Genomic DNA, 19,832 nt, shown 5'->3' with positions numbered 1-19,832 from the left:
ACGTAAAACGTAAAAAGTTTTAGGTAAAACATAAAACGTAAAACGTTAAAACGTAAAAAGTTTAACGTAAAACGCAAAACGTAAAAAGTAAAACGTAAAAAGTTTAACGTAAAACGTAAAGTTTTTAACGTAAAACATAAAAAGTTTAACGTAAAACGTAAAACGAAAAATGTAAAACGTAAAAAGTTTAACGTAAAACGTAAAACGAAAAAAGGTTAACGTAAAAACGTAAAAACGTAAAACGTAAAAAGTTTAACGAAAAATGTAAAACGTAAAAAGTTTAACATAAAACATAAAACGTAAAAATGTTTAACGTAAAACGTAAAAACGTTAATGTAAAAACGTTAACGTAAAAACATAAAAACATAAAAACGTAAAATGTAAAATTTACAAAAAACTTTAAAAAAATCTGAATTAAAAAAATGCTTTGAATAAAAAAGTTATGTTTAAAAAAGAAAATGTAATATAATAATACAAAAAACTTATAAAAAATAATAGAGTTAAATGTCATTTTAGTCCCTGTGGTTTGGGCCATTTTGCTAGTTTAGTCCAAATGTTTCATTTTTAACATGTGGGTCAAAAAAGGTTTCACAATTGCCATTTTAGTCCACTGGGTTAACTTTATCCATTTTTTCTGTTAACGAGAAGGCCAATTCGGTAATTTTGTATGTAATTCTGTTAACTAAAAGGGCAATTCAGCCATATAAAATGACCGAATTGGTCTTCTCGTTAACAGAAAAAATGGGTGGAGTTAATCCAGTGGACTAAAATGACAACAGTGAAACCTTTTTGGACCCACAGGATAAAAATGAAACCTTTGGAATAAATTGGCAAAATGGCCCAAACCACAGCGACTAAAATGGCATTTAACTCAAAATAATAAAGACAAAAAGACAAAATAGAGTCATTTTACTAAATTACCCTTTTGGATTAAAATATTAAAGACATAATAAGACAAAAAATATTTAATATTATTTTTAGTTACTTTTAATCTCATCCATTGATCTTGAAAGTGGTTCTCTCGGTTCTTACAACTGGAGGTAGGGGAGCGCTAAAATGAAAACCACCCCCAGTTGTAAGAACTATGAGAACCACTCTCAACCAATCAGATTATGCCAACCTAAAGGGTATTATAGTCATTTACCCCAAATGTCAAATCTTCCCTCTCTCTTCATTAAAGTCACTTTAAATACATATCTCCTCTCTCTTCATTAAAGTTGTGACAACCCGAACTTTCAACGTTTAAATCTTGTGATCTCGACTCCTCGTTGTTCCTTAATGTTACATGTTCATATTCGTGCGATCCTATTAACCAAGTATGATAACTTCGTTAAACAAACACGTTAGTGGTTGTGGGCCGCATTAGGATAACAACTCTAATGTTATCCATTAGACTAACCCGATTGTATGTTAAGCCCAATTCCTATGTCCGTTACAAGTTAATAAACCCATTAAACTTGTTTAGCCCAATTGTTATCCAATTACAATTACTTAAGTGCCAATAGAATTAATTCAATTATCTTTTGTTAAGACTTTCGGCCCAAATAGCTAGGTTGAGCCCACTTCGATTAGTTTGTTTTGACCGCCCCTAGACCTTTATCATTTATAATATATATTACATTCCTGTTTAACATATCATTTATAATATGCATAATTTACGGTGGTAGAACACCCTTCCCCAAGTCATCCCATATTCTGTTGATTGTTTATCGGATCAAACCCAAACCGAGCCCACCTCCTATTCCCTTTAATTACGTGAACTATACATACGGCTTCACAACTCTTTGTGAACCCTACGTTTTTCTAAACTGATACGGCAGTGGAAACCCCCCCCTCGATCGAGACGTCACCCTATTGATCGTGGATCCTGGTTAGTATAATCTCTTTATGTTCGAATCAAATTCTCTTGTATCGGTACATGATTGTTATGATGGATTATGTTTGTACTTGATGTATGTGTGTTAGTAATCCATGCTTATGTAAATTCTGTTTATTGGATCATGATTAAGATAATTGTTTTAATTTGTGATAATTGTTTTAATGTGTTCGGTTATTGGAGCATGATTATGATGACTGTTTATAAAGAATAATCAGAGCAATAATTGCCGACAATTTTTATTTAATCTGCTTATGATTTGTTGCTAAGATGTGGTCCAATGGTGTTAGGTTTAGGGGTGAGATTGTCGGCCATTGTGTATAGATTTAAGATATAATAAAAGTCAACAATAACATGGTATGATCATTGGTTCCATGGGTATTTATTAGTGTCAGTTGTGTAAAGTGATAACAATATGGGATATAATCTTAGATGTATCAAACAAGTGGAGATGGTAATAAAAATGGCGGCCATAGGATACATCAACTACTAGGTGAATTAAATGAGTTAGATGTGTCAGTAGCACTATGTGTTCAACCATGTGCATGTCATAATTAAGTGGCAGTATAGGTAACCTTGATAAAGAATTTGGCGGCCAAATAAAAACTATTGGCTAACAAATCGGCCCAATAGGATTAAAGGTGTTAAATGTTTATATCGGCTCAAGTGAAATGGTTTGTATGAAGGTTGGGCCGCACACTATTATTAAACACACACATATGTTTTATTATGTAACATGAATGTAGTATTACAGTTTGATAAACTTGAAGCATGAATTAAGAAATATGCTTACATGTATCTCGTTAACTTGCCGAGTGTCGGGTGTAGCATGAATTTGTGATGTGAGCGTATACGTGAACCAACTATGTGCATGTAAATGGAAATTGAGTTGTTAATGTGTGACACTATGGTAAATGGTTTGTGATGTGAAGGTGTAAATAAATAACTTGAATACCCGCTGTAATTCGTGTGATAATGTGTGCCAAGCTTGTTCATACTTGCATAATAAAGATGTGAGATCTGTGTGTGTAAGTAACTGACTCGTACTGAAACCATACTAGGATTGGATTGATCAAAGTGTGAACACCTATTTTAATCTTGCCGAGCAATCCAAAGGTGAGTTCATCTCTTGAGCATGCGTCCCGGTGGTTGGGACAGTCAGTGGGTATTCCTGGGAGGGATAAGTGTTTTGGGTAAAAACGGGAATGTTGGATAATATACTCTTCCTATCACCTTTAAAGTCCCTCCGTGTTGTTTGGTTACCGAGGAGGTAACATGGTATTAGTTAGTAGCGCTACTTAGGTTTGGCAACCTCACCCCGTATCTGGGAGGACGGGTGTTGAACTAATGACCTAGTCATGACCAATGCTTTGATAGGAGCATTGGAGAAAGGGCAAAATAATCAGAAGCCGTCTTGTATTGGGGTATTATCAACATTGTTTTCAACATTACTTTCGGAATTAACTGCAATGGATTAACTAAACACTTGGTAACTAACGTTTTCGTAAAACTATGAACTCACCAGCGTTGTCTGATACACTTGTTGCATGCTCGCAGGTCGTTAGGTATTTTGGATTTGGGAACTTGCTGTCTGGAGTAGCTGGAGTGGTCATGGGTCGACAGGAAGGATTTATGTAACTGATTTCTTGAGACTATACTTTGGTTTTGAAACAGTTTAACTTCGTTTACTATTTGCTTCCGCTAAACTTATTGATTTTCGTTTAAACTTATTGAAGATGTTTTTTAATAATAATGGGGATTTTATTTATAACTTGTATGGGTTCAATGTAATTGGTGGCTCGTTATTGGTATGTCACACGCCTAACAGGGACACTCCCTATGTGGTAATTTGGGGGTGTGACAGTTTGGTATCAGAGCCATTGGTTATAGTGAACTTGGTTTTAAAACGTTTTCATAAAACCAGACTATAACCGAACAGTACCGAAATCGACCATGACACTCAGCTTCAGATTGCAAGGTTCGTTTTTCATTTACCTTATGCATTACGTGCCTAGCGTACACCTACTTATGACATTGCATATGGCTACACACTCAGCACTATAGTATGATTGATTACATGTAATTATTTGTCTACCTTATGATGCATTGTTAGTATGGCATAACCTCTAGACTTTTGTGATCTTTACTATCTTGACAACGTTCGTTTTGCTACTCGAATCTAAGGAACCTTTTGACACAAGCTAAGAGGAACTAAGATAAACATGCAAACTACATTATCATTATGGGTGCACACATAATAATAATGTGGGGTGCATGTGAGTCCCAGTGAGGCTTAGCAAGTGTCAAAGGGATTCTGACTCATTAATCGACATAACTGGGGATTCAACAATCTGTTGGGGTTATGGCGATGATTGACTTCTATTCAATCTTGATCCTTATTCTTTCCACCATTCTTGTGGATGCATGTGAATCTTTGTGTAACCTGTGATATTTTTTTTTATTTGCTTATAACTTCCGTAGCGCTAGTAGAAGTTCTCATAAACCACTCAACGACTAACTGGAACAGTTAAACCCATGCGGTAGTTGATAGGCGCAACTATTAGACTGAAGATGTTCTCGAACACATTGAGCTATTATCACTGGAATCCCTCTTTATTTTCTTTTTACTCATGTAAGAGACTTAGTGAAACTAAGATCCTCATCAGAACCTGTCATCTTGATGTAAGCTCTTCGATATCAACATATCAGCGTAATATGAAGAATCCCTCGTACGCTAACACTTTACTCCTTGCACTTAACTATAAAATTCCCTTTGACCCCATTATACTGCCTTGTGACTTATCGTTAGTCTAACCTGGTTTTCATCCTAGCATATCTAACTCTGCAAACGGATTTCCATAAGAACAGTTCCATCATTTCAATATTGAACTCTGAAAATGGTGATGTATTGTTATCATCACCATACCATTTTGAACGCCTTTACACGCCTTTGTAATGAAACCTCTTGGCGACATATGTGATGTCCCCAGTACACCCGTCTTAGTTCAAACCTTCAAACTTGGTTGCATACATGTTCGACTAATTGCATACTCAATTACTTACATGGATCTTAGTGAATCTATTCTTATTCGCATACGAGCAGCTCGAAGACTGTAGAGAACGCTCTGATTTAGCCGAGATGCTACAGACTTAGCCAACTATCACCTTCATAGATAATTCTTCTTGCGCCAACACCCTCAAAGTAACGCTTCCACCGACTGGTACATCACTTTATTTCCATTTATACTTCTTGTTTGCGACCAGCTACATCCTCATCATCGGATTTGCTACTTTACTCATGGTTCTAAAACAATTAGATGGAGCAGATTGATGATAACCGCGTTTTGGTATATTCTTCGCATCTTATCTTGTTGTGCTAAAATGAATACCATAGTTCTTGCATAGCCCTGTTATACGCTAATCCTCGCTTGACTAAATCACTCTCTACGAACGTCACTCGAGGAGTGAGTCATACTTAAGATCATCAAGTGCAAGAACATAAAAATAAAATTATTACTTACGTAAGGTATGCCAAGGTCAAAATTCCCTCTTGTGTGAAAGCACCATACTCATGTATAGCTTCATCGACCTCTTTGTTCCATGCTTATCTCTCTTTGACCGAAGGCTGGTCATCTACTACAACCAACTGCGACCAAAATATCACGATCAATATCAACTGAAAATCTCTTTTCCCTCTGAACGAACGAGTCAAGATGATACCAGTCTGAAATAGGGATTAATGCCTAACTTGAGTTTTCATTCAATCGATTGATTGAATTGCTTGAATCACCTGTTCCAAGAAATTATATTTTCTTTCTCGAATTCTTACATACGATGGCATCACCTTTGATCTTCGATAGGGGTGACTGCACCAGTTCTGATCGCCGGTAGCGATACCATATATAAACATATATCTCTTACACTCACTTTACCACATTCACATACTTTGCTTCGAGTAAATCTTGGTGGTGCACCCAACACACGTGATTTTAGGGTTGAGCATTTTAGCCTGTAACAAACTATCTTAACACATTTCCAGCTCGGTTTATCTCGTCGACCCATGTACGACATTCGCCTCAATTCTGGTAAGCTCTAGATATACATTAGATACACTTGCTTCGTGAAGTGTTGGCTACTTAATATACAACATCCATGATAACTAAACACTGCCTTTTTGCAAGTCCCCAAATTCGAAGGCGTATAGCTCACCCAAGTTATATTTAGTGCAACAAACCCCCCCCCCGGTCGCACGTGTTAAATGCATCAGGCAATGCCATACAGATGTATGACACACTCGTATTTCAACTTTTGTGAGCATCTCTTGAGCTTAGCATAACTTGTCACAACATTCTTCATTATCAAGCTCCTATTAACTCAACTTGTGTTTCTACTTAAGAGCAAGACATTTTTAGTTTAACACAATTAACACAAACTCTATTACCTCAAACACTCATTCATGCATAACACTCACATAACGGTAATTCGGGGAATTACGGAATTACACATGGGTTGTACTCGAACGTTGATGAACAATTAGAACACTATTCCTGAACAAATAAAGAAATATAACTTATGTGAATTTATATGTTATCTGACTTTATATGCTATATGACTTATATATTATTTAGTGAACTTTCGTGAAACCGTATTTAATTACGTGATTAGTGAATTATCGACAAACTCATAATTGGAGCCTAGAGTATAATATAGCCTAAATTTCGAGGACGAAATTTCTGTAACATGGGGAGAATGTGACACCTGAGAAAATCCACAACAATTTTGATTCATAACCTCATCTTCTGTGCTTACTTGCCAAATTTCGGGACGAAATTTCTTTCAAGTTGGGGATGATGTGACAACCCGAACTTTCAACGTTTAAATCTTGTGATCTCGACTCCTCGTTGTTCCTTAACGTTACATGTTCGTATTCGTGCGATTCTATTAACCAAGTATGATAACTTCGTTAAACAAACACGTTAGTGGTTGTGGGCCGCATTAGGATAACAACTCTAATGTTATCCATTAGACTAACCCGATTGTATGTTAAGCCCAATTCCTATGTCCGTTACAAGTTAATAAACCCATTAAACTTGTTTAGCCCAATTGTTATCCAATTACAATTACTTAAGTGCCAATAGAATTAATTCAATTATCTTTTGTTAAGACTTTCGGCCCAAATAGCTAGGTTGAGCCCACTTCGATTAGTTTGTTTTGACCGCCCCTAGACCTTTATCATTTATAATATATATTACATTCCTGTTTAACATATCATTTATAATATGCATAATTTACGGTGGTAGAACACCCTTCCCCAAGTCATCCCATATTCTGTTGATTGTTTATCGGATCAAACCCAAACCGAGCCCACCTCCTATTCCCTTTAATTACGTGAACTATACATACGGCTTCACAACTCTTTGTGAACCCTACGTTTTTCTAAACTGATACGGCAGTGGAAACCCCCCCCCCTCGATCGAGACGTCACCCTATTGATCGTGGATCCTGGTTAGTATAATCTTTTTATGTTCGAATCAAATTCTCTTGTATCGGTACATGATTGTTATGATGGATTATGTTTGTACTTGATGTATGTGTGTTAGTAATCCATGCTTATGTAAATTCTGTTTATTGGATCATGATTAAGATAATTGTTTTAATTTGTGATAATTGTTTTAATGTGTTCGGTTATTGGAGCATGATTATGATGACTGTTTATAAAGAATAATCAGAGCAATAATTGCCGACAATTTTTATTTAATCTGCTTATGATTTGTTGCTAAGATGTGGTCCAATGGTGTTAGGTTTAGGGGTGAGATTGTCGGCCATTGTGTATAGATTTAAGATATAATAAAAGTCAACAATAACATGGTATGATCATTGGTTCCATGGGTATTTATTAGTGTCAGTTGTGTAAAGTGATAACAATATGGGATATAATCTTAGATGTATCAAACAAGTGGAGATGGTAATAAAAATGGCGGCCATAGGATACATCAACTACTAGGTGAATTAAATGAGTTAGATGTGTCAGTAGCACTATGTGTTCAACCATGTGCATGTCATAATTAAGTGGCAGTATAGGTAACCTTGATAAAGAATTTGGCGGCCAAATAAAAACTATTGGCTAACAAATCGGCCCAATAGGATTAAAGGTGTTAAATGTTTATATCGGCTCAAGTGAAATGGTTTGTATGAAGGTTGGGCCGCACACTATTATTAAACACACACATATGTTTTATTATGTAACATGAATGTAGTATTACAGTTTGATAAACTTGAAGCATGAATTAAGAAATATGCTTACATGTATCTCGTTAACTTGCCGAGTGCCGGGTGTAGCATGAATTTGTGATGTGAGCGTATACGTGAACCAACTATGTGCATGTAAATGGAAATTGAGTTGTTAATGTGTGACACTATGGTAAATGGTTTGTGATGTGAAGGTGTAAATAAATAACTTGAATACCCGCTGTAATTCGTGTGATAATGTGTGCCAAGCTTGTTCATACTTGCATAATAAAGATGTGAGATCTGTGTGTGTAAGTAACTGACTCGTACTGAAACCATACTAGGATTGGATTGATCAAAGTGTGAACACCTATTTTAATCTTGCCGAGTAATCCAAAGGTGAGTTCATCTCTTGAGCATGCGTCCCGGTGGTTGGGACAGTCAGTGGGTATTCCTGGGAGGGATAAGTGTTTTGGGTAAAAACGGGAATGTTGGATAATATACTCTTCCTATCACCTTTAAAGTCCCTCCGTGTTGTTTGGTTACCGAGGAGGTAACATGGTATTAGTTAGTAGCGCTACTTAGGTTTGGCAACCTCACCCCGTATCTGGGAGGACGGGTGTTGAACTAATGACCTAGTCATGACCAATGCTTTGATAGGAGCATTGGAGAAAGGGCAAAATAATCAGAAGCCGTCTTGTATTGGGGTATTATCAACATTGTTTTCAACATTACTTTCGGAATTAACTGCAATGGATTAACTAAACACTTGGTAACTAACGTTTTCGTAAAACTATGAACTCACCAGCGTTGTCTGATACACTTGTTGCATGCTCGCAGGTCGTTAGGTATTTTGGATTTGGGAACTTGCTGTCTGGAGTAGCTGGAGTGGTCATGGGTCGACAGGAAGGATTTATGTAACTGATTTCTTGAGACTATACTTTGGTTTTGAAACAGTTTAACTTCGTTTACTATTTGCTTCCGCTAAACTTATTGATTTTCGTTTAAACTTATTGAAGATGTTTTTTAATAATAATGGGGATTTTATTTATAACTTGTATGGGTTCAATGTAATTGGTGGCTCGTTATTGGTATGTCACACGCCTAACAGGGACACTCCCTATGTGGTAATTTGGGGGTGTGACAAAAGTCACTTTAAATACCTATCTCCTCTCTCATTTTTGGTTCGGGTTTGTCGAGTTCAGTTTCGACTCGGATCTTGGTCCATTTCCGGTTTGACATATATAGTTCGGTTCCGGTTCACTCGGTTCAAGTTCGGTTCGACAAGAAAACAGGGCGGTGACACAGTTCAGTAGCGGCTCGGGTTTTGGCTCGACGTGGTGCAACTCAGGTCAGTTTCGGGTTTTGGTTTGGGTCCAAAGCAGTCAACGGACCTGGTTCGGGTTAGCAGCAGTCAAACAAGTCAAAGACAACTGATGACTGGTAAAGTTTAAACGTAGCGAGTTATTATTACGTTAGTTTAGATTTTATTTAGTTAACGTGCACCGAGCTCAAACCGATACTTTAATGACTTGTTACGTTTGGCATTTTGATAGGAATTTTATATATTGTTGAAAATTGTTGAGTTTTGAAAAGATAACGACAACTTGAGTTGTCGGCTTATTCCAAAAACAGAGGAAACTCTGTCCGTTTTCCGTAAAAACGTAAAACGTAAATAGTTTAACATAAAACGTAAAAAGTTTAACGTAAAACGTAAAACGTAAAAAGTAAACGTAAAAAGTTTAACGTAAAACGTAAAAATTTTAACGTAAAACGTAAAAAGTTTAACGTAAAACGTAAACTTTTATGTAAAAACTATTTAACGTAAAACGTAAAACTTTTTCTACGTAAATTGTAAAACGTAAAAAGACGTGTGATAAAACGGTGCCTAAACAAGGGGCGTGAATACGGGGGCATTAAAACGCCGCGAAAAAAACGGGACGTAAAAAACGCAGCGTTAAAACGAGACGTAAAAAACGGCGCGTTAAAAAAACGACGCTTGAAAATACCGAGCGTAAAAAACGGCGTGCAAAACGACGCGTTAAAAAACGATGCGTGAAAAAGTCGGGCGTAAAAACGGCGTGCAAAGACCGGCGCGCAAAAAAATTTGTTTTGGTAGAAAATATTGAATTTAAAAATGCTTTTAATAAAAAAATCTATTTAAAAAATAAAAAGCAATATAATAAAACAAAAAAATAATAAAAAAATAAAAAAGACAAAAAGACAAAAAGAGTTATTTTACTAAACTACCCTTTTGAATTAAAATATTAAAGACATAATAAGACAAAATTTATCTCATCCATCCATCCATCTTGTTGATCTAGTGGCTAGAAAGTGGTTCTCACGGTGCTTACAACTGAAGGTGGTTTTCATTTTAACGTTCCTCTCTCTCTATATATATATATATATATATAGAGAGAGAGAGAGAGAGAGAGAGAGAAACAGGATCAGGAGAAACCGCCTTAAAGTGTGAAAACGGTGAGAACGGCTCTTGTTCCAACATGTGGCAGGGGGGCGCTAAATGATATGCAGGGGTACGATTGTCATTGTGCACGTTCCCTCCTTATTTCGCGATATAAATCTGTTTCAAATAAAACTCCAAAGATTTCGTATTTGCAGTTACCTCCTTTCCAAGCTTTCTCAGATCTATGGCGTCTAACGTGGATTCCGTCCTACAAAGTAATATTTGATGACATTTTCATATTTTGTTCCAGCAAATCATGCAACACATATACAACAGATATGACGTTTTGTTCTTTTATTCTTGTTTCATTGTTGTTTTTTTTTTCAAATTATTATTTCACAATGTGTAGTATTTTTTCAATGGCTTCTTCATGTATCCAAATTTTTCGCGTTTTCATTGGTTGTTTAACTATTAGTAAGAATGGATAATTGGAGTTTTCATTATTAATGTTAATTGTCGTTTGGGATCTAATATATTTCTTATGTTTTACGATCATTGGCGTTTTATACCTGATTAGTTTTGAATATTATTGAGTACTATTTCTAAACATCAGTTGTTACTATTTGTTAATTTGTAAACATTGGTTTTGTTAACTATGGCGTTTTCATTATCATGTTATATTTGTTAATTATTCATATTGTTAATTATTGTTAATTATCCATCTCATGGCGTTTTGATTATCACGTTTCATTAATATTGTTACTTCATCACATTTGTTAATTTTTCAACCAATGGTGTTTTTATTTTGGCGTTTTTATTATGGCGCTTTCAATTATATGTTTATTATGTCTTGTTTATTATTCAAGTAATGGCGTTTTCATCGATAATGTTATAAGAAGACAATTTCTATTTTAATGGCGTTTTTTCTTCTGAAATTCTTTCTCACTGTGTTTTCTCAGACGAAGGTGTTTCTTCGAATGAAAGGTTTTGCCCTAAAACTGGTTTGCCATTTATCATTCCTAACGTTAGTGAAGACATAAAGCCCAAAATGGACATGATATTCACAAGCCTTGATGATTGTTATTCAATATATGTTACGTATTCCAAGGCTTGTGGTTTTCAGTCAGGAAAGGGACTGAAAAGATAAACGCCAAAGGTGAAAGACATATTAAGTATTACATGTGTACGAGAGCTGGGGTATATAAGGACAAGAAGGCTGATACGTTGGACCCCGATCAAAAGGAACAGATTGTGCGATCCAACTTTTCAAAGAGGACTAAATGTGGTGCATTGTTGTGTAATTTTTTAGGCTGGATCATGGAAGGTCTATAAGTTTGTTGAGGAGCCCAACCATGATCTTGTTAAACGTCCTGATAAGCATTTTCACTCAGTTGATAAGTAATTACCAAGTGTTGGAGGGCCAAGCTGTTGACATATACACAAAAAAATAATTTTTGTGACGTTCAAGCTAAGCTGATCGGAATAGCGGATTGCATAAATCAACGTTACGAAGATCAGCCCGATGGGTTTGTTATGTTTTACATAAATGATTTCCAGCAGCCTTGTACATCCTTATTCGAGGTAAACAATGACGTTTTTGTTTTTTTTATTTGGCGTTTTCTGAATATGGCGTTTATCATGTGTTTTTTAAACATTTATTTTGTTTTTTTTATGCAGTTGTAGTGTTTGTTTCTTTGATTGTCTATTTTATACAAACATTCTCTGCATGGCGTTTATATAGATATTGTTTTTGGCGTTTTTCAGTTAATGTACCGTAAGTCTGATTGCACCTGCAGTTGCTCATGCAGGTGTTTTGTGCAGTTTGGTTTGTTATGTAGACATATATTTTTTGTTTTGAGAAGTTTGGATATTAGGGAATTTCCAAAACAATACATTTTCAACAGATGGCGTAAAGAGGCTTCCCGAAATTGCTCTTCCGAATACTCAATGAGTCGTGAATATATGATCGAGCTTGATCCCGATGTGCAAAGTATGATGCCAGAAATTATTTTTTCAACGGAGTATTCTTTGAACCGTTTATCTGGTAATAAGGAGGAGCTATCCTTATACAAGGATCATGTTCAATCTTATACGAAGAAAGTTCAAGATATGCAGATTGTTGATCCTGCTCCTAGTACTAGGGATAGATTTGTGGAGATAACCAGTCAATATAAAAACGACAAGAATCCGATAAGAGTCCCTGTTGTCGAAAGGTTCTGGATTTCGGAAGCGCCTGAAATCCAAACAGGAGGTAGCAATCGAAAAAACGAAGTCAAAATCGAAACCCGGGGCTAAAGAAAGACAGTGTCAGAATTGTAAAGGTTACAGACACTACGCATCGACATGCAAAAAGGCCGTAATTAAAAGAAAATCAACACGGTCTTCGAGAGCAAGTGAAAGTGGTTTGGCATTTTTGTATTTTTTATTTTTCTAGAACACACACACATTGGAATTTGGCGTTTTATATCTCTTATATAACATTTTTTTTTATTTTTTTCCCATCTTTTTTTCTACTTCTTGTGCATAACATGTGACTTGGAAGTTACATAATAAACAATATAAGATTGGACACACAAACTAAACGCCAAAAAAAAAAAGAATACCTTTTACTATATAAAAGTACCTTAAACCTCTAATTTGGTCATGCTAACCTCAATAATATTTTGATGAATGAGATGGACAACATTGTTAATCCTCAATTAAGAATGTTGTCCAACAATGTTGTCCACCCCATTCAGTGAAACTTTATTGAGAACAAAACTAAATCTCCAAGAAACGGCGTTTGCAATTTGTGGGTTTTGAATGTTTTGGAGTTTATAAAGTGAATGGTATTTTGTAAAATATGGCGGTTGTTTTTTTTGGTGAACAATGGAAGTTGAGGATAAACTCAATAAGATTTTGCTCAATGAGATGGACAATATCCCCACTTAAGGATTTTGTCCATCACATTGAGTGAAACTTTACCAAGAACTAAACTGAATCTCAAAGAAATGTCGTTTGGAATCTTTGCGGTTTGAATATTTTGGCATTTCTAAATTGAATGGTATTTAGTAAAATATGACGTTTTGGGTTTGGTGTGTTTAATGGAAGGTCTGAGTGTCACACCCCGATATTTCTACGTATTACCGGTGAGCCCGGTGGGGAGTAGCGTGACGTAGTTAATATCATCATAGTCAAACAACACAATTTTTAAATGCACGGTGGAAGCAAAAGATGAATCACATTACAAACCAAATATAAAGTAATATCAAAGTATTACAAACGGACTGTAAAGGATCCACAGGCGGATCAAAAGATAAATAGGATCATTGTTCAACAGACTTTAACATCTAAGCTTACAAGACTCTTTAGTGATGCTAGGAGTAGCCAGCCTATTCTGTTTAGTACCTGCACTTAGTCTTTTTGGGAAAATACGTCAGTTTACACTGGTAAATACAATTAACCAACTCATTTTGAAAAGATTTTAAGAAAATTAATTTGAATGCACACGGCACAAAAGTTCTTTTATAGCTTGGGATAATTATTTATATATAAACTTGTAAAAGAATTACATGTTTGTTATACGTTCAGTAGCCCGGGCTGAATACCGGTGTAAAGATTAATAGACACACCACATGATATAATCCCGCGGCGAGTTATTCTCAAACCGACGGTTATACCTTATTATATATATATACGCTGGCGGGTGTATGCCTACACCCTGCGCTTAGGTCGTGGCCATTTCAATGAATGATGCCAAGGATATCCGGGACATGGTCATTAACCCCCCAAAGGCTTTAAGCAAACAAAATAATTAAACAGGTCATCTCAATGAATTAACCTTCATACAATTAACAATTCAATGCCCGACCAAGCGGTATTTTATATACCGTAACCCAAGCCCGTATAAGGGAAAATAAGTTAAGAGTATTTACCTGAGCAAGTATAAATCACAAACAGCAAGTGCACGTAGCTTTTACCGGGCTCCTAATCTGGAACAAAGGTTTTTAATAACCTATTAGATTCCTAACGGGTCTTAATTAAGCCTAGACTTAGACCGGTTAGTTTTAAAAAGAAGATACGGTTCAAAACGCATGATTAAGCGAAGACCGGTTTAGAATGTGGTTTAGACCCGACAAGCTTGAATGCTTGTTTAATATGGGTAAACTAAACACATTCTGGATTTTGAGATTAAAATGATAAGGTTTGACCCGTTTCGGCTAATTTATGCAACCTAGTTACATAAACCGATCCGAACGCGTAAAGTGCGTAACGGGTAACCAAAAGAGTCATGAATAGGTTTTCTAAGTTAATATGCCTTAAATATGTTGTGATATCAGTAGGATACCTTCCGTTATACCCAAAATGAATTTAAATTCAAATTATGCCCCGTAGGGGTATTTTGGTCATTTAAAGATTTAAAAGAGTTTAAATATAAAACTGAGTTTTAGGTCTGATATAATCAGTAAAAATACTTACTTTAATAAGTTATATCAGTATGGTATTGCATATATGTTGTCACACCCCGACCACGTAAAACAACAAATCGTGGCGGAATCGCCGGGGAGTGTTGTAACGGAATCATTGTTTCATAACACATGGAAATTGAAATGTTGTTTTATTGATTAACCGAGTTACAATGTCTTAACAAACAAAGAAAATATAACATAGTTAACTAGTCTTGCATCTTTTAATGTCACTAAGGCCTCGTCCAATCCTATGTGAGCATGCATCGATATCATCATCAAATATCATCAACTATTGTACCTGAAACACATGTGAAAATACATCAGCATAAAAATGCCGGCGAGTACATAGGTTTTGTGAAAATAGGATTCATGACTTAAGTTTAAGAAAATGTTTAATGAAAACTTGTCATGAATCCAGTTTAAGTGTTTGCTTTTATAAAACGTTTGAAAAGCGATAATAAGGTAGATGATATGTAAAAGAGTAATGTAGAATAACCAAGTAAAAATGAGTTTGTATAAAATAAGTTGTTTGTAAAACAATGTCTTGTGAAAAATATGTTATATGTCTAAACTGGAATGATTTAAACAACGTTGCGATATGTAATATCATACAAACACTTATATATAGGAAGTACCAGCGGTGTATCCACCATGCTTGTATCATATTACACACGCCTCGTTACTTAAATCACTTACCCAAACAAACCACCAATGTAAAATGTCTATGTTTAAACCAATTGCCAAATGTATTGAATAATATGTCAAATGTTTATGTCAAAATGTAAATCATGTAATGTATAACCAATGTAAAAAATGTTTATGTGTCAAATGTAAATCATGTAATGTGTAACCAAAATGATATGTATGGCTAGTGAAATGCATCAACTAAACCATAGGTAAAATGCACAAAACAAAGTATTGAAGTAAAACTTGGTTTAAATCAAAGTTATGTTTTATGGAAATGCATGCTATACTGATACAAACATCTATGCGGTGTTGTGAAAATGCATACATTCAAGCCTTGCGACTGTGGCGATAAACCCCTAAACGAATTTAAAGGTCTATTTGTGTAAATGTATATCGAATTCGGTCATTCCTTCCATCCAAACATACCTAGGATGTCAGGAACGGGAGTTGTCAATTCCTATGGTACCACTACCTACTAACGAACGGCATGCTCAATGTTAATGAATGTATATTGTCCCATTTAAACAAACCAAATGTCATACCAAAATGTAAGCATGTGATGTGATGTAAATGTACTAAGTATGCAACAAATGAACATACATAACATGTGATGTAAAACAAATGTACCAAGTATGATGAACATACATAGCATGTGATGTAAAACAAATGTACTAAGTATGATGAACATACATAGGATGAAAAGGTAATGTAAAACAATGTACTAAGTATGCGCTAAACGAACATACGTAGCATAAAATGTCATGTAAAACGATGTACTAAGTATGCACACAATGGACATACGTAGCAAAAACATAATGAAATCATGTACTAATAATGTACTAATGAACATAGCAAGTATATGATGTGAAAACACGAAAAACATGAAAGTAACAAGTAGGCACATGTGTTTCACCCCAAAATGTATGGAAAACAGTAAAAGAGGGGTCTATGTACTCACTTGAGGGTGCTTAGAAGTCTTGAACAACAACCAAGCAAAGCTAGAGGGATCACGGAATCAAACGGCACCCCATATAGATAACTACATAAATAACCGGACCTAAAACGGGAGATCGGATAGTATGAGGTTTCGTAAACCAAATGAGTATTGGAACTCATATGATATGGTTTAACAAAGCCTACATACTAAAATGAAACTTAACCTAAGTGCTTACGACCCGTTTAGGTAGCTTATGCTACTTTAACGCGTCGTTCGCGTAAAACGCGTTCGGAATGCCTAACTAGTCCTATGACAAGCAAGATATGCCTTAACATGTTTAATATTGTTGCCAAATCAGTTTATATGTCAAAAGTTATGTTACAAAGGCTTAAAATGAATTTTAGCGCAAAAAGGGCATTTTGGTAATTTACCTAAGGCATAAGAACTACTTATTATACAACTACTTAAATGACGTGACCAAAAGGTATAACCTCGGAAGGTTATTCCCTATACAACTATGGTCACCTAATGCGTTTGGTCGGATCCTAATGATCGACCAAATGCGTCGGGTGCGAAAGCATAAGCGATTGTTTAGATCGCTTACCTTTACGACCCTAGACAAGCACAATTCTAAAAGTGACGAGTTAAACATGTTAAAACATGTTTAACAAAGTTTAAAAACAGGTTTGGTATCAAGACGAAGGGTCTTGATACCCAAAAGTAGTTTGGTTACAAAATACGCAAGAATACGCATTTTGGCCGAAACTACGACTCGTTACTGAGCCTAGATAACGTGGTAATCAGTAGGTATAGTCACTGGGGACTATAACCATCGTGATTACGCTCACATTATGAAGTTCAAACGAACTTTGCATTGACCATAAACTGGTCAATGCAGAAAGTCAAACACAGTTTGACTTTAACGCTAAAACGAAAGAAAAGCACGAAAGAATACGTACAGAAGGTCCCCGCAAAATTTGATCCGATTTACCCTCAGGTATGAAGTATGAACTCCAACTTAGAGGGCCAAAATCAGATTCAAATGTGGGTTTTGCAAATGAGAATGGAGGGGTATTTATAGATTTCATGGAACCGTTAGGATCGTTCGTCGAATAACATGCTTTAATCTTAACCGTACACATGTGCCCATGGTTTTGTAAAACCATGGAAGCCCCTAAAATGAGTCCATGGTATTATAAAAACCATTGAATATTAGCCCATGGTATTGCAAAACCATAGGTTAAAACCATCAAATCTCAAAAGTGGACCAAGTTCAATGTATCTGCCAGAAATTTCAAAAAATGGTCCCTGCACTTGTAAAACTAGATTTTTTTGCACTTTTAAGCCTCGTTAACCCCATTTCAAGGCTCTAAAATAAACTTAAAGTATAGGGAACTTAAAATATGCTAAAAAACATCTCGGATGTCGGTTCGTTTGGTCGTACGGTTGTGTTGTTTGGTTAATTACGACGGAAATCGTAATGAACACAAAAACGATCCAAATTACGCGACGAATGGAATTTTATCATGCCAATCACTAAAATAAAATATTTTAACGTGGTAATCAGTAGGTATAGTCACTGGGGGCAAAACCGACAATTACCGAATTAAAGCTATAACCCTATGTTATGCTCAGCCTAAAAATAAATAAAAATCTTCAAAAATCCCAAAATATTATTTTATATCAGTAGGTAAAAAGTTTGGTATAAAAATTTGGGTTTAAATAGGCTATATGCTAATTACGCCGTTTAATTAATAAAAAGCTTTCTAATTACGCTATTGAGCATAACTCCTAATCTAGACCTCAAACTGATGTGAAAGTTTAAGAACATGTTTATATTTCAGTAATAAAGGTTTCTATTCTTTCACATTTTCAAAAATATCATTTTAAGGTCAAAAGGGCATAACGGTCAACATTTAAGCATACAACGGAAACATGCATATGAATCGGATAACTAATGAACCAAGTTATATAATCACATAGGGTTATACTAACATGTAACCTGGTCCTAAAAAAGCTCTAAGGCATTTCTAAACTATGCTCTAATGGGTCAGAACTGAAAGTCAAAGTAAAAGTTCACTTATGCGACTTTCAGTTCCAAACCGAGCTTAAACTGAAAATTGTCGGGTTGAATATGCTTAGATATGTTCTTACATTAATTACCAAGTTATAAGAGTGATAAAACAGGTTGCATGGCTTCTACATTGCTAATTATGTGTTTATCTGAAAATTAGCTTTCTGTTGACTTTTTAAGATCAAGTTTGACCCGACAATTTACCTACTTAGAGTGGGAATCAGAGAATACCCTTTTAAGGGTTTATTACCCACATAATTACCAACTCAAAGCTATTCTTAATTCTAGAATTGACTGGACCATTAGTGATTAATCACTAAGTCAAACCTTAATTATGACAGTTTGACTTTAGGCCATTAAACTAAGTAAAACTGAATTAAGAAAGGTTAAGGACACTTACTGAAGTCCTAAGCACGACTAGTGTTCCTTAGAGAATGACCTTGAGCTCCAGGAGTCTTCAGAAACCAAGTTAAAATGATTTTTGGAGTGTGTGAACCATGAACTAGCAACAAGAACACCTTATATAGGAACTTTGATTCCACAAGATCATTCCAAATGTTCCGATTGTTGCTACCAGATGATCACAGGTGTCCCTATGCATGTAAAACCATCAAAACATGCCCCTAGAATTAAAAAAAATGGTAAATTGAGGCGGTATAATAGGCTGAAACAACCACCTGTGATGTTTTTCTGTCGCTAGCAGTCCCAGGCGTCCAACGTAAGACACATGGGAGTCTTACGCGGCCGGTATGGCTCCCAGCTTCAGGTTATAAACTTTTCAGCTTTTGCACTTTAGGTCCCTGATCCTTCCAAACTTGATTTTAACATGATTTATTGCACTTTTAACCCTCTAATTTGACTTTAAGGACCCCAAGTCATAAACCAACTTTGTTAAGTCCCCGGTTATTCATATGATCACCGAAAATTCTTAAATTTCAACGTTGACGCTTTTAATCCCTCGTGTACGAATGTTATCATAACTTTCTCATACTTTATCGAAACCTTGTGAAATTTTTATCACTTATTCTAGTGAGCATAATTAATCGTTACAAAGCTTCGGGTTTGCTAAAAGGTCACACAGAGGTATAAATTAAACATGTTGACACATTTAACCCCTGTAGTTTGTAATCTCTCACTTTCTTCCACAATTGGCTTCGTATGATCCATAATTCATTCGT

Source organism: Helianthus annuus, chromosome 13, assembly GCF_002127325.2.
Source record: "Helianthus annuus cultivar XRQ/B chromosome 13, HanXRQr2.0-SUNRISE, whole genome shotgun sequence".
NCBI lineage: Eukaryota > Viridiplantae > Streptophyta > Magnoliopsida > Asterales > Asteraceae > Helianthus > Helianthus annuus.
The sequence above is the reverse complement of the archived record's forward strand: the minus strand, read 5'-3'. Positions refer to the sequence as shown.